Below are 12523 nucleotides of genomic sequence, written 5' to 3'. Positions count from 1 at the left end.
TTACTTTTAGGGCTGCTGGAGGGCTTTCAGTTTCCCAGCTCTAATTAGCCACATCCGTTTCAGAAATTTAGCTATGGCTATCACTATCATTTCAGAACTATCAGATTGAAATATTCTTAGTGCAGTGATCCCCGTCCTAATACCCTTCTGAATACAGACTGCTCTTATCCATCTTAGGCGGGGGGCCTTGTATACTGGGCAAATAAGCAAAATATGTGCTATGGTTTCACTGTATATTTGACAAAAAGGGCACATTTGATCGTTTTTACTGGAAGCCCAATTACAGGTGACCGTGTTCAGTGGAAGAGTACCTACCCTGAACTGATGATATAATTTCCTATCTAGAGGCAATGTGATCAAATCCCAGTACATCTCATACCCAGTAGAATGTTTCAGCTCCAAAAAAACCTTGGTATGTGATGGATCTGTGTGTGACTGGAACTCCACCTGGGATATATGTGACCAGTAAGCCTCTTTCAACTCTTGTTTAGTAGGAATTATTGTCCCCTGTGGATTGTCCCATAGATCCCCCATTCCTAAGGACTTTAAAAGGATTTTTACCTTTCTGAACCAAGGAATTTTTTCCCCAGTATCCATATTACGCGTCTCCAAAAGTGCTAACGCATAGTGGTTCAATTCAGGGGTAACCCACAGTCTTCTCCAGTAGGCAATTGGTCTAAATCTACAAATATTTTCTAGACTCTGACACCCCAAATCCATGCGAAGAGGTATTAATGGTGTAGATTGTGGGAGGCCTGTGATACAGCGAAGAAACCTATTATGTGCTTTTTGTAAGCCTGCTATTTCAGACGACCCCCACAATTCAGCTCCATACAGCATGGAAGATCTTACTCTCGAGTCATAGATTTTTAATACTGGGGCTATGGGTTTGGTGGCTGATAGCTTAAATTCTCTTAACAATGCGCCAGAAAGTTGCGCATGCTTGGAGATTAAATGGGCCACATGAGGTTTCCACTGTAACCTGGAGCCCAGTGTGATACCCAAATAGTTAAAGCTGTCAGTCTGCTCTAACGATTCCCCGTTCATAAAAACTCTGCCCCTGATGTTCCGATGCCTGTGCATTGTCATAAATTTAGTTTTGGAGACATTAACAGAGAGGCCAAAATCGTTACAAAACTTTTCAAAGCAGTCTATTGCCTTCTGTAGCCCTTCCTGTGTCTTGGATAGTAGGAGGGTATCATCGGCAAACATCAAAAGGGGGACGGGGATGCCATTCTGTTTGGGTGGATCGGTTGTAGAGTCCTTATAATATTCGATAACTCTATTTATATACAGTGTGAATAGTGTGGGTGCCAGCACACAACCTTGCCGGACACCCCTATCCGTTGGGAAACTGTCAGTCACTTGGCTCTGGTTACCCCACCTGACCTGCGCATAATTATTATCATGTAGTGTAATCAAAATTGCAAGTAATTCAGGTGGGATGCCCTGGTCATGGAGCGCTCTCCACAGCCTATCTCTCGGTACTAAGTCAAATGCAGCCTTTAAATCAACAAAGGCTGCATAAAGTGTGCCTCCCCCCAGAACCACCCATTTCCAGTATATTGTGGAAAATCTAAAAACTTGGTCCACCGTGCTGGTCAGGGGTCGAAAACCAGCCTGTAAAGTGGACATAATTCCCGATTCCTCAATCCAGGTCTGGACCCTGAGAAGTACCATTCTAGCCACAACTTTTTGAATGCAAGCTATTAGGCTAATTGGCCTGTAGTTTCCCGGGTCAGCTCGATCACCCTTCTTATAAATTGGTATGATTTCGGCTCCCCGCCATATATCTGGCACCGTGGTGCCTTTAGCCAGAGTGTTCGCCAATAGTTCGATGTAAGGGACCCAGACTGATCTGCTATGCAAGAACAAGTCTGCAGGAATTTTGTCTAGGCCCGGGGCCCTGCCTTTAGAAATTAGATTGAGGGCACATTCGACATCCTTTTTGGTGAACACTAGCGTAGTAGCTGGCAAAAGGGGGCTGAGAGAAGCTAGGGCGGGTGGCGGGACGTTATTTACGTTGGCAAACTGGGACTTAAAGTGCTTTACCCATTGTTCTGGTGGGACATGATTGACCGGGGCTGGTTTTTGGTTCCCCATGCCCCACCTCACAAGATGCCAGAAGTCCGTTAAATCTCTGGACTGACTGGCTGCCAATAGTTCATCCCAGAATTTAGTGTCCCAAGTTTTTTTCGCCACATTTTGTGTCTTTTTATAGTGGATCCTTGCCGCCCTTATAACTTCCCTATCAGTGGATCGCACAGCATCAGCTAAGGATTTATAAGCGAGCCTACAATTTTTATCATACCATGATGCTTGTTTTCTTTTCCCCTTGGCAGGGTGCTTTTTCCTGGAGATATTAAAAAAAGTACTAAGTTTAAGAAAAAGGGTCGTGTGAATATGAATTACCCTACTGCAGCAGTCCTCAAAATTCAACTGCCCCAGCATTTCGATTGTTGCTTCATTTACCATGTCATTCATTATGTTAATAGATTCAGGCTTACCCAGACACTCAGCCCATCTAAGCCGCCGGGTATCATTTGTCATGATGATGTCATTTATCAAGTCAGCATGTAATGACCCCTGCCCTTTATATAACTGCAACTCAAGACTTAGAGGATTATGGTCACTTTCGATACGCTGTATAACAGTCATATCAAGTATGGCGGACCAAAATTCGAGGTTGACCAGTATATAGTCGATTCTACTGGTGCACAATCCGTTGTTAAAAGTTGGATTGCCCTGCCTATCACCTCGTGTCCTACCATTCACTGCTCTCAGTCCATACTCAAGACTAAAAGTCTTAAGTTGTAGGGCAGCCTGGGTCCACCGTTTGATAGGGGTAAGGTTGAGGGTGGGAATTTGCCAGCAGATGTCCTCTGCCTCCGTGAGCTCCAAGTCTGTTTGATCCAGGGGCTCGTAGGAGCATTTGAAATCACCACAAAATAGCAAATTGGCCCGTCCCCTCCAAATACTAGCATAGTGTCCCAACGTCGTCACAACTTCTGAAGGTTTCCCTCCTGGCTTTCCTCTGGCATACACGTTAAAAATAATAAGCTCGCCAAACAATGGAGATTTTAGCTTAACCGCCAGGATATCCCTTGAATTAATTTCAAGTTGTGAAGTAGTGAAGCCATCATCCTGCTTTACCCAGGTAGTCAATCCCCCCTTGGGTCTCCCTCTATTTGTTTTCGTTGCAGGTATTGCAAAGTGGAGATACCCTGTTCTGTGTTGGGGCTCTAAAGCCCATGTTTCTTGCATGTTAACTATCATGAAGTTATCAATAAAGGTAGCCCAGTCGCTGGAAATCAACTTATTTTTTAGACCAGCCACATTCCACGAGACCAGAAACTGGGTCTCCGCATTGCAGGTTATATTATTTGGGACAGTTGCAGAAACTCCTATACCATTAGTATCCAACTTTTCACCAGACTCCGGACAATGTGAATTGACCTCCCTGGAAGGTTGCTTGGCATGGAAGAGCCTGTGGCCCCAGCATAAATCTCATAGTTATTTAGACCATAATTAGAAGTATCGTTTATACGATCTCCTTGTGTAGTTACTTTTATGCTGCGCGCAAAATTAATTGGGACATTGATAGTAACACCAGTCAAATTGAGATCTCTATCGGGTATATTTGAATCAGTGGGAGAAGTCCTATCCAAGGCCTCTGCCATACCCACTGGCTCCTCCCCGGGTAGCTGTAAGCTTCAATCACAAGCATCCAAACCACTTAAGATGTCAAACCGGTTAGATACTTCCAGTGGAGTGAAAAGTGCCGGGTAGTCCCGGCTCCTATGTGCAGGGAAACCCGGCCTAGTAGGTACCGTATTCCACCCAAAGAATTCTGACATTTTGGCTGGGTTCCTGATATTCAACGTGTCGGGAAATTTAGTACTAGATAAGGTATAACCCCTAGTCTGATGGGAAAATACTGCAGAGCGTGGGTAGAAATAAGTCAGAGGACGTGGAATAATGCAACTAACTGAATTGACCCCTGGCCAATTCAGGATATGGCGTACTGCGTTTTGATCTCTAAAATTTATCACAACCACATCCCCCCCAGTATCTTTGGGTCTACCTCCCAACCACTGGAGCCGGCGTACATAGATTATTTCGCCATCAATATTACTGGCGATTGGCCTATGTAGTGCCAGCCAGTGTGTTATTTTATTCTTTAGTTGGGAGAAACCCTCTCTCTTATTCACTGGGAGCTCAGGAACGCCCGTTAGGATCACAACATAGGGAACAGCCTCAGGTGGGAGATCCGGTAAGGGTCCCCTAGACTGATTCCCTCGGGTCTGCCTCATGCCTCCCTCCTCATGTCTCTGTGGCCCGTCCGAACAATTACCCATATCATTAGTAATATTGTTTACAGGGATTATAGGATGACAAATAGTATTGACTAACACATTGCGCACAGGAGCGTTTGACTGGTTGGAGGTGAAATTGCTCACAGTAAGATTAGAGACTGGAGCTGGCCCTCTTGTTAAGTTGCTTCTAGAGGACGGGTCACCTAATGATAGATTGGTTAGAACTGTGTTTGCAGCTAGCCCATTTTCAATCAATAGTGGTCGGGATTTATCAATAAGATTTCCCCCAGAGGGGTGGGCTTGGGCCTGGTTGGGCTCCGAGTGAGCTTCTAATTGTGTAGGACTAGACTTCCTATCCAGGTCTGCTTCGATTTTCCCTAGTCGATTCTCAATTTTTTCCAATCTCTCCACAATTGCAAGAGTATAAGAACGCAATATCAGCTCAAAAGTGTCCAAAAGATTACTAGTAAGTTTAATGTTGGACCCATTGTCTTTAGGGCAGTGTTCAATACTATATTCCCCCTCAATATGTGCAGGGGTCGACGCTGGTATAGGAACAATGTCTGATCTGGTCGCGTCCTTAGTAATTACAGTGGATTTAACTTCAGGACTGGAGGGTATTGCCTTCTTCCCAAAATCAGTGTGGCTCATCCTCTGTTTAGTGAGTTCCATCCCTTTGCGTCTCCTCTTAGCAGGTGGTGGAACTTGCTTAGCGGGTTGTACAACTTTCTTAGTTTTTATTGACTTGTGTGGGGTAGGTGACACTATTTTCGAAATTCCTGGGGAGCTGGGTAGTTCAAGTAACGAGTTGGTAATAACTATTCCAGTGGGAAGAGCACTGGGTACTACACATTCTCTCAACAGGAGTGGTACACCTTCTGTACTTAGAGTATCATCGACAGGGGCTGGTACAGGAATATAATCATTTAAAGGAGTAGCTGTGGGATTAAGCTCGAGCAATGCCCTGGTTTTAATGTTTTCAATAGAGCGTCTACGCTCAAGTCTACGCTCTGCTAGGGAAGACTCGGCTGTTCCAGCAAATGGGGTCTTGGTGAGATAATTGTCCAGAGTGCCATTCATTGTAGTTCCCAGTCTGTCAGCCACTGCGGAAAACGGGCTCGGCACACAGGTGGTCATAATAGTAGCTGTGTCGAGTAATCAGATAACTACAATAAAATGTAGATGCAACTTACGGTGAGACGTATTCCTAAGGCAATCCGTCTGATCAGAGTGCTGTGCCTGGCCCGGTCTCGTTGGTCCACGGAGGGCCACAGAGGGCCCGGGCTTAGCCCGGCGCCCGCCCGCGCGCGTCCCGCGTCGCGGGGGCGAGATTCAAATTTAAGCGCCTCCGTGCGCGCTGACTGCGTAGGCGGACTTCCGCCGCTGAGGCTCCTGGGGGCTGTGGTCCTGCACTCTGCGGCCGCGGTGCGATGGAGTTGCGGCGGCGGCAGGAGGGCTCAGCGGGACACCAGGAGAAGCACCGGGGATCAGGTAAGATTAAAGAGCATTTGCAGGGTTCACCCGCTCTGCCGGGGCGAGATTCAAATTTAAGCGCCTCCGTGCACGCTGACTGCGTAGGCGGACTTCCGCCGCTGAGGCTCCTGGGGGCTGTGGTCCTGCACTCTGCGGCCGCGGTGCGATGGAGTTGCGGCGGCGGCAGGAGGGCTCAGCGGGACACCAGGAGAAGCACCGGGGATCAGGTAAGATTAAAGAGCATTTGCAGGGTTCACAGGGTTCACAGGGTTCACATGAGTACTTTGATTAATCAATGACTACAGTAACGCCAAGGTGGCGCAACTCTATCAGTGCGACTGGTGGGGGCGAGATGACGCCCCATCTCAAAATGTTCTAAACCTAATCAGCACATGTTGCTGAAACAGATACACCGAGCACCTATACTTAACAGGTGGCCACATGCAACAAGAAATCCAAGAGTGGGGCCGCTGAGGCGGCGCAGCAGATATGAAGAGAAGAAATTCCAGACACCCCATCTTTCTAGGTAAAAGGTAAACCTGTTCAGCAAAAACAGTAACTTTCAGTGTTACAGGAAGCATGCCAGCACCACACTCTGTTGTATTCAAAGGAAAACTGTACTTCGCCCCTCAGATGTTGGTAGAAATTACTGTTTTACTTTCATAGGGTTGCTGCGACGTATGCATGCCTGTGTGCTGAGGACACTAGGAGCGCTGTCTGCCTTTGAGTCACATCATGTTAATCTTAGAGGAGCATTCCAAGGAAACGTTTGGGGTAAGGCATTGGAAGAGTGCGGCTTGGGCTGTGACTGTTATTAAACGGGCCCTTGTGTTGCCAGCAAGGCATTGCAGTAAGCAGTACCTCGTGCCATGTGAGTCATTTTACAAGGACAAGTGATTGACACATGACCAAGCTTGACCTCATGCTACACCCAAGCGACCATTGCCAGCAGCTCATGGGTTGCAGTGGTGTGCCAAGAGCATCATGTCTAACCCTGGGCGTAGCTACGCAAAGTGCAGTTCGCACTACGCGAGCTACGCGTAGCACTACGCAAACTGCGTAGTACCTTGTTCGCACTGTGCCATATGTCGTTTTCAATGATTGCACAGTGCAGACAAGCAACCGGCACTGTGCAATCATTGAAAATGGCATCTTGCACAGTGCGAGCTGTAGTTTTCTGCTGCTCGAGTAGATTTTTACTCGAGCGGCAGCTTTCTCAACGCGAACTGGTAGTTTCTCATCGCGAGCGGTCGCGAGCATACGCGACCACTCGCAATGAGAAACCTGACCTCCTCGCGTTGGGAATCTCGCCGGGAGGTTTATTTTCCATGCTCGCGATCGCCAACTTGATGTTGCTGATCGCGAACAAGGAAAAAGTCTCGCTGGGATGTCATTTTGCATGCTCGCGGTCGCCAACTTGACGTTGAGGACCGCGAGCAAGCAAAAAATGACCGCAGCACTACGCAACACTACGCTACGTGTGTTCGCACTGTGCTACGTGCAGTTCGCGTAGTGCGAAGTAGCGCGAACTTCGCAAACTACGCGAGCGTAGCGTAGTGCTTTGCCCAGGCTTAATCATGTCTTTAATACAAGCAAGAATACCACCATAGACCCCTAGTAGGGTTGCAAAAACATTGTTGGGATACAAGGGGGCTATCTTGCCTTGGGCCATAGTGCCACTACACCTGCTGCATTAAAGGTAGCTGCAATGACAGGCCATGCATCTATGAAGCGAGCCCTGCTGTGGACTCGAGAACCCTCCGGATGGGCCTCAGCCAGAGAACACAATGTGCAGGTGTATTTGTGCCGTCACTTTATTGCGTCATTTGAACTAATGGTTACAGGTGTGGCCCACCAGCATTTATTTTTAATTTATTTTCCCTGGTGTGCGGAACTGGAAAGAGCACTACTGACACAGAGGATTGCAAAAGGCAGATAGGTTTGAGAGGCACACTTCTAATGGGCCTTGTGGTATGTGAATGTAAAGGGAATGCATCTTTCTCCCATTGCACGCATACATCAAGACTCCTGGTGAACGGTACCATAAGAAGCGTTGCTGCAGCCCCGTGTGGGCACAGAAGCTATGTGCACACACTGGGGTCACCAAAGGTTGGTGCTGCAGATCTGTGTGGGCACTGGGACTTCACGCAGAGTGTGCTCAGTGCGCAGGCTGTGCACGTGGTGGTCCCCGAGTGTGGGTGCTGCAGCTCCTTGTGTGTACAGGGACTGCACGGCAAGTGTGCTCTGTGTGCACACTGTGGTTGCCGAATGTAGGTGCTGCGGACCTGTGTGGGCAGTGGGGCTGCAATACAAGTGTGCTCAGTGCGCGGACTGTGAGCACGGTAGTCGCCGAGTGTGGGTGCTGCAGCTCTGTGTGGGTACAGGGACTGCACGGCGAGTTTGCTCTGTGCGCACACTGTGGTCACTGAATGTTGGTGCTACAGACCCATGTGGGAACTGGGTCTGCACGACGAGTGTGCTCAGTGCGCAGACTGTGAGCACGATGGTCGCCGAGTGTGGGTGCTGCAGCTCTGTGTGGGTACAGGGACTGCACGGCAAGTGTGCTCTGTGCGCACACTGTGGTCACTGAATGTTGGTGCTACAGACCCATGTGGAAACTGGGGCTGCACGACGAGTGTGCTCAGTGTGCAGGCTGTGCACTCGGTGGTCACCGGGTGTGGGTGCTGCAGCTCTGTGTGGGTACAGGGACTGCACGGCGGAGGTGCTCTGTGTGCACACTGTGGTCGCCGAATGTTGGTGCTACAGACCCATGTGGGAACTGGGTCTGCACGACGAGTGTGCTCATTGTGCAGGCTGTGCACACGGTGGTCACCGGGTGTGGGTGCTGCAGCTCTGTGTGGGTACAGGGACTGCAAGGCGAGTGCGCTCTCTGTGCACACTGGGCATGCGGTGCTTGCCGTGTGTGGGTGTGCATGCATCAGGATGTGTGAAGAGAAAGAATTCACACCACTAAGTGAAGTGGGTATGCTCCTTGTACAAGTGTGATGTTCACGAGGACTTCCAAAACATAAAGATATCGGTGAGGACATGATATCAGTTGGCCTACCTCACCCCTGGCGAGGTAAAATGACAAGCAATGAGAGGCTGCGGAGTACTCCGAGAATTGTGGAGATACTATTGTATCTTATCAGTGGTCTGCGTTTCTGTGCGTGCAGCTCCCACGTGACTTTCCTTCCCTATGCATGGATGAAGTGGTGCATGCTTTTTGGTGATTGCGTGTATTATGGTTGCACCTATATATCGATGTGCACATCATTGTGCGTGTGTGCGAGCGCATAGAACGTGTGTGTTCGCATGCACAGCTTGTCTGTTTTGCACTTTTGGTGCACAGAATCCCCTTTTGTTCAGGTGCATAAGCAGCTGTTTGTGCACATGTGCGTCAGCACCACCACATGTGTACGAGCACGCGCAGTGGGTCAATATAAGGCAAAGTGTAGTTTGACCAAAATAGAGAGAAACAATTTGCTGCGTGGGAGAAAAAGTGGCAGGAAAATTCCTGCACCTTTCTGCGTGCGAGTCCGTGCGCAACCCATCTGCTTGAATATGCAGTTAAGCCTAATGGATTCCGTTCGATGCTGAGCCAGAAAAGAAAAACAAACACAAACCATACAGATGTGAGATAACGGATCTTGCAGATAGGAAGAACACTTTTTTTTCCATACCACGGACGACCCAACTCTTCATTCATTACCTTGGGGTTTATTTTTTGTTTATATTCCATCCTCTTTTCGTTCTTCTCTTTCTACTTTGATCTCTCCCCCCACCACATCTCCACGCCACTTCCCTTCTTTCCCACAACTGTCCTACATACAATTTAACTCCCTCGCAGCTTCCTGCTTACAAATACGCTCATGCACACACAAAATTCCTCTCACACCGCCTACATAATATCACTTTCATAAAATCCGCTTTATTGGCGTCTCGCCTTCGCCTACACACACTTTTTCACTTTTCATCTTCCATACTTTACAGCATCCACGGTCTTTCTTTAAATAAACACTACACGGCAAACAAAAAATCACAAATTAAAAAACATCAATAGCTCTAACTTTCACAAATGCGAGACCGATTGCATTGCAAATGCTTGTTATCTATTGCGTCATTGCTTCCTTGGCCTTGCTAAGCACAGCAGCCCAGCAAGTGGTGAGCTAATCACGGCGCCAGCACCTGCACTTTGTCGTCTTGCTTCACAGTTACTGTAATACTGTTGCTGCTGTTGTATTTCCATTCTCTTTAAATACATTAAGTCAATACTTACAAACATTTACAGAGACTAGAGAGATATGAAGTATCCTATTTGGTAAGAAGGTTTAACGTCCATCATTTAGTCAATTGTATCCATACTTGTAGCTAGTCCTGAATAAAAGGCTGGAGAACACCGGATACTGGGCCATATGTACGAACACATTTTTCAATAGACAGATTGGGTAAAACCCTTTGATACAGTCGGCCCACTGTGTTTGTATTTCATCACACTGTCACTTTGTTTCTACTTGCAAGTTGTTCTGTACATGTTTTATGGACTGCAAATATTAGAACGTTTGTAGACTTTGCAAAAAACTTAAATAGGGCCCATTTCAGAAAGATAAATTCAGTAGTAACTGTATGTTTATGATAAAATGTAACTTTTTCATGTCCATGTCCGCCAACAATTCACAAGCCATTCTTGATGGGTGTCAATACATTTATGAGTGCAAAAAGAACAATAGACAGATTGCAGAACAATGTCATACATTCACCATAGTACAGAGATCTGGGCCTAAATCCATCGTTTCTTTGCTTACCAGGCCCTTCCAATTTAGACCCAGCCATATGCAAATCAGTCTTGACCCTGTGCCCAGTGGGAACAGTCCAGCCCGAACTGCCAGGCCAGGTCCTCCCTGGCCTGGAAACAAGCATTCTAGCACTGGTTTTGAGCTTTCAGTCCTCATCAGCCAGGATAGCTTGACTCCAGTGGCATGGAGAGCACGGGACCCACGTCTGGGCATACCTGTCCCAATCGGGGTGACAAATGCAAAAAGAACAATTGATGGACAGAATGCAGAACAATGTCACACATTCACCCCAGTACAGAGATCTGGGCCTAAATCTATCGTTTTTTTCCTCACCATGCCCTTCCAGTTTGGACCCAGCCATATGCAAATCAGTCTTGACCCTGCGCCCAATGGGAACAGTCCAGCCCGAACTGCCAGGCCAGGTCCTCCCTGGACTAGAAACACGCATCGTAGAACCAGTTTCGGCTTTCAGCCCTCATCAGCCAGGATAGCTTGACTCCAGTGGCATGGGGAGCATGGGACCCACGTCTGGGCATACCCGTCCCACTCGGGGAGACAAATGCGAAAAGAACAATTTATGGACAGAATGCAGAACAAGTCATACATTCACTCCAGTACAGAGATCTGGGACTAAATCTGTCGTTTTTTTGCTCACCAAGCCCTTCCAGTTTGGACCTAGCCATATGCAAATCAGTCTTGATGCTGTGCCTCGTGGAAACAGTCCATACCGAACTGCCAAGCCAAGTCCTCCCTGGACCAGAAACAAGCATCCTGGGACCGGTTTCTGGGTATTACTCTTCATCAGCCAGGCTAGCTTGAATCCAGTGGCACAGTGAGCAAGAGACCAACGTCTGGGCATACCCATCCCTCTTAGGGTGAAAAGTGCTAGGCAAACAAATGATGGACGGAATGCTGAGTAAATCATACATTCACCCCAGTCAAGAGATCTGGGTTAAATCCATCGTTCTTTTGCTCACCATGCCATCCTAGTTAGACCCAGCCATATGAAAATCAGTCTTGACCCTGTGCCTCATGGGAACAGTCCAGACCGAACTGCCAAGCCAGGTCCTCCCTGGACCGGAAACAAGCATCCTGGGACCGGTTTCTAGGTTTTTTTTTTTTTTATTTATTTTTTGAACTTGTAAGGCGCAACAGCTACCCAAAAAGGGTTTCCCGGCGCCGAGATACAGCCAAGAAAGTCAGGGGCGAAAAAACTGGCTATTCAAGTTATTGTTCGAATAGCTAGGACTTAACTTTTCTTCGAAACCTGCCATAGTTATCCTCCTTTCGAATGAAGGGAGGAAGAGTGTTCCAGAGGGACGGACCAAGGTAGGCAAATGATTTGCCTCCCATTCTTGCCAATTTAAATCTCGGAACACAGAAATTTGAATGAGATTGTGAACGGAGATTACGTTTGGGGAAGTAGGGATGGGCCAAAGCAAGAAGGTATTTAGGTGCTGTACCTGCCTTGATTCTGAACATATACGTAAAGGCTTTGAAGCGAATTCTGCTATCAACCCTGAGCCAGTGAAGCTCACGTCGGTAACTAGAGACCTCGCAATTTTAAGGAATTTTACACAGCAAACGGACTGCGGCATTTTGGACAAGTTGCAGTCGACTGACAACAGCTTTATTTGACCCGAGATATAGAATGTTACCATAGTCAAGCCGGGAAGTGATGAGGGCATTGACTACAGTCTTCTGGGTGGAAGGGGGCAGCATCCAGATAATTTTCCTCAACCATTTGATAATGGTGAGGCACAGCCCAACAACTTTATTGACCTGTTTGCTCATAGAGAGGGCACTGTCCAAGATAAAACCCAGGTTACGAACTTGAGTCACTGGTGTTGGAAAAGCGGCCAACTTGTCAGGCCAGTGAATGGGGTTCCAGAGTTCCTGCTGTTTTCCCAAGAGAAGAACCTCTGTCTTGTCTCCATT

The 12523-nt window shown here is 47.6% G+C and overlaps 1 protein-coding gene across 2 annotated transcripts in view; it reads right to left on the bottom strand.

The window, feature by feature from the left end:
- The window catches only part of DPYS (dihydropyrimidinase), a 481134-nt gene that overhangs the window by 212514 nt on the left and 256097 nt on the right, over positions 1–12523 (bottom strand). The gene's annotated exons all lie outside the window — the stretch shown is intronic.

Source organism: Triturus cristatus, chromosome 5_1 (assembly GCF_964204655.1).
Source record: "Triturus cristatus chromosome 5_1, aTriCri1.1, whole genome shotgun sequence".
NCBI classification, from domain to species: domain Eukaryota; kingdom Metazoa; phylum Chordata; class Amphibia; order Caudata; family Salamandridae; genus Triturus; species Triturus cristatus.
Note: the sequence above shows the minus strand (reverse complement) of the source record. Positions and strands in the feature narration are given on the sequence as shown.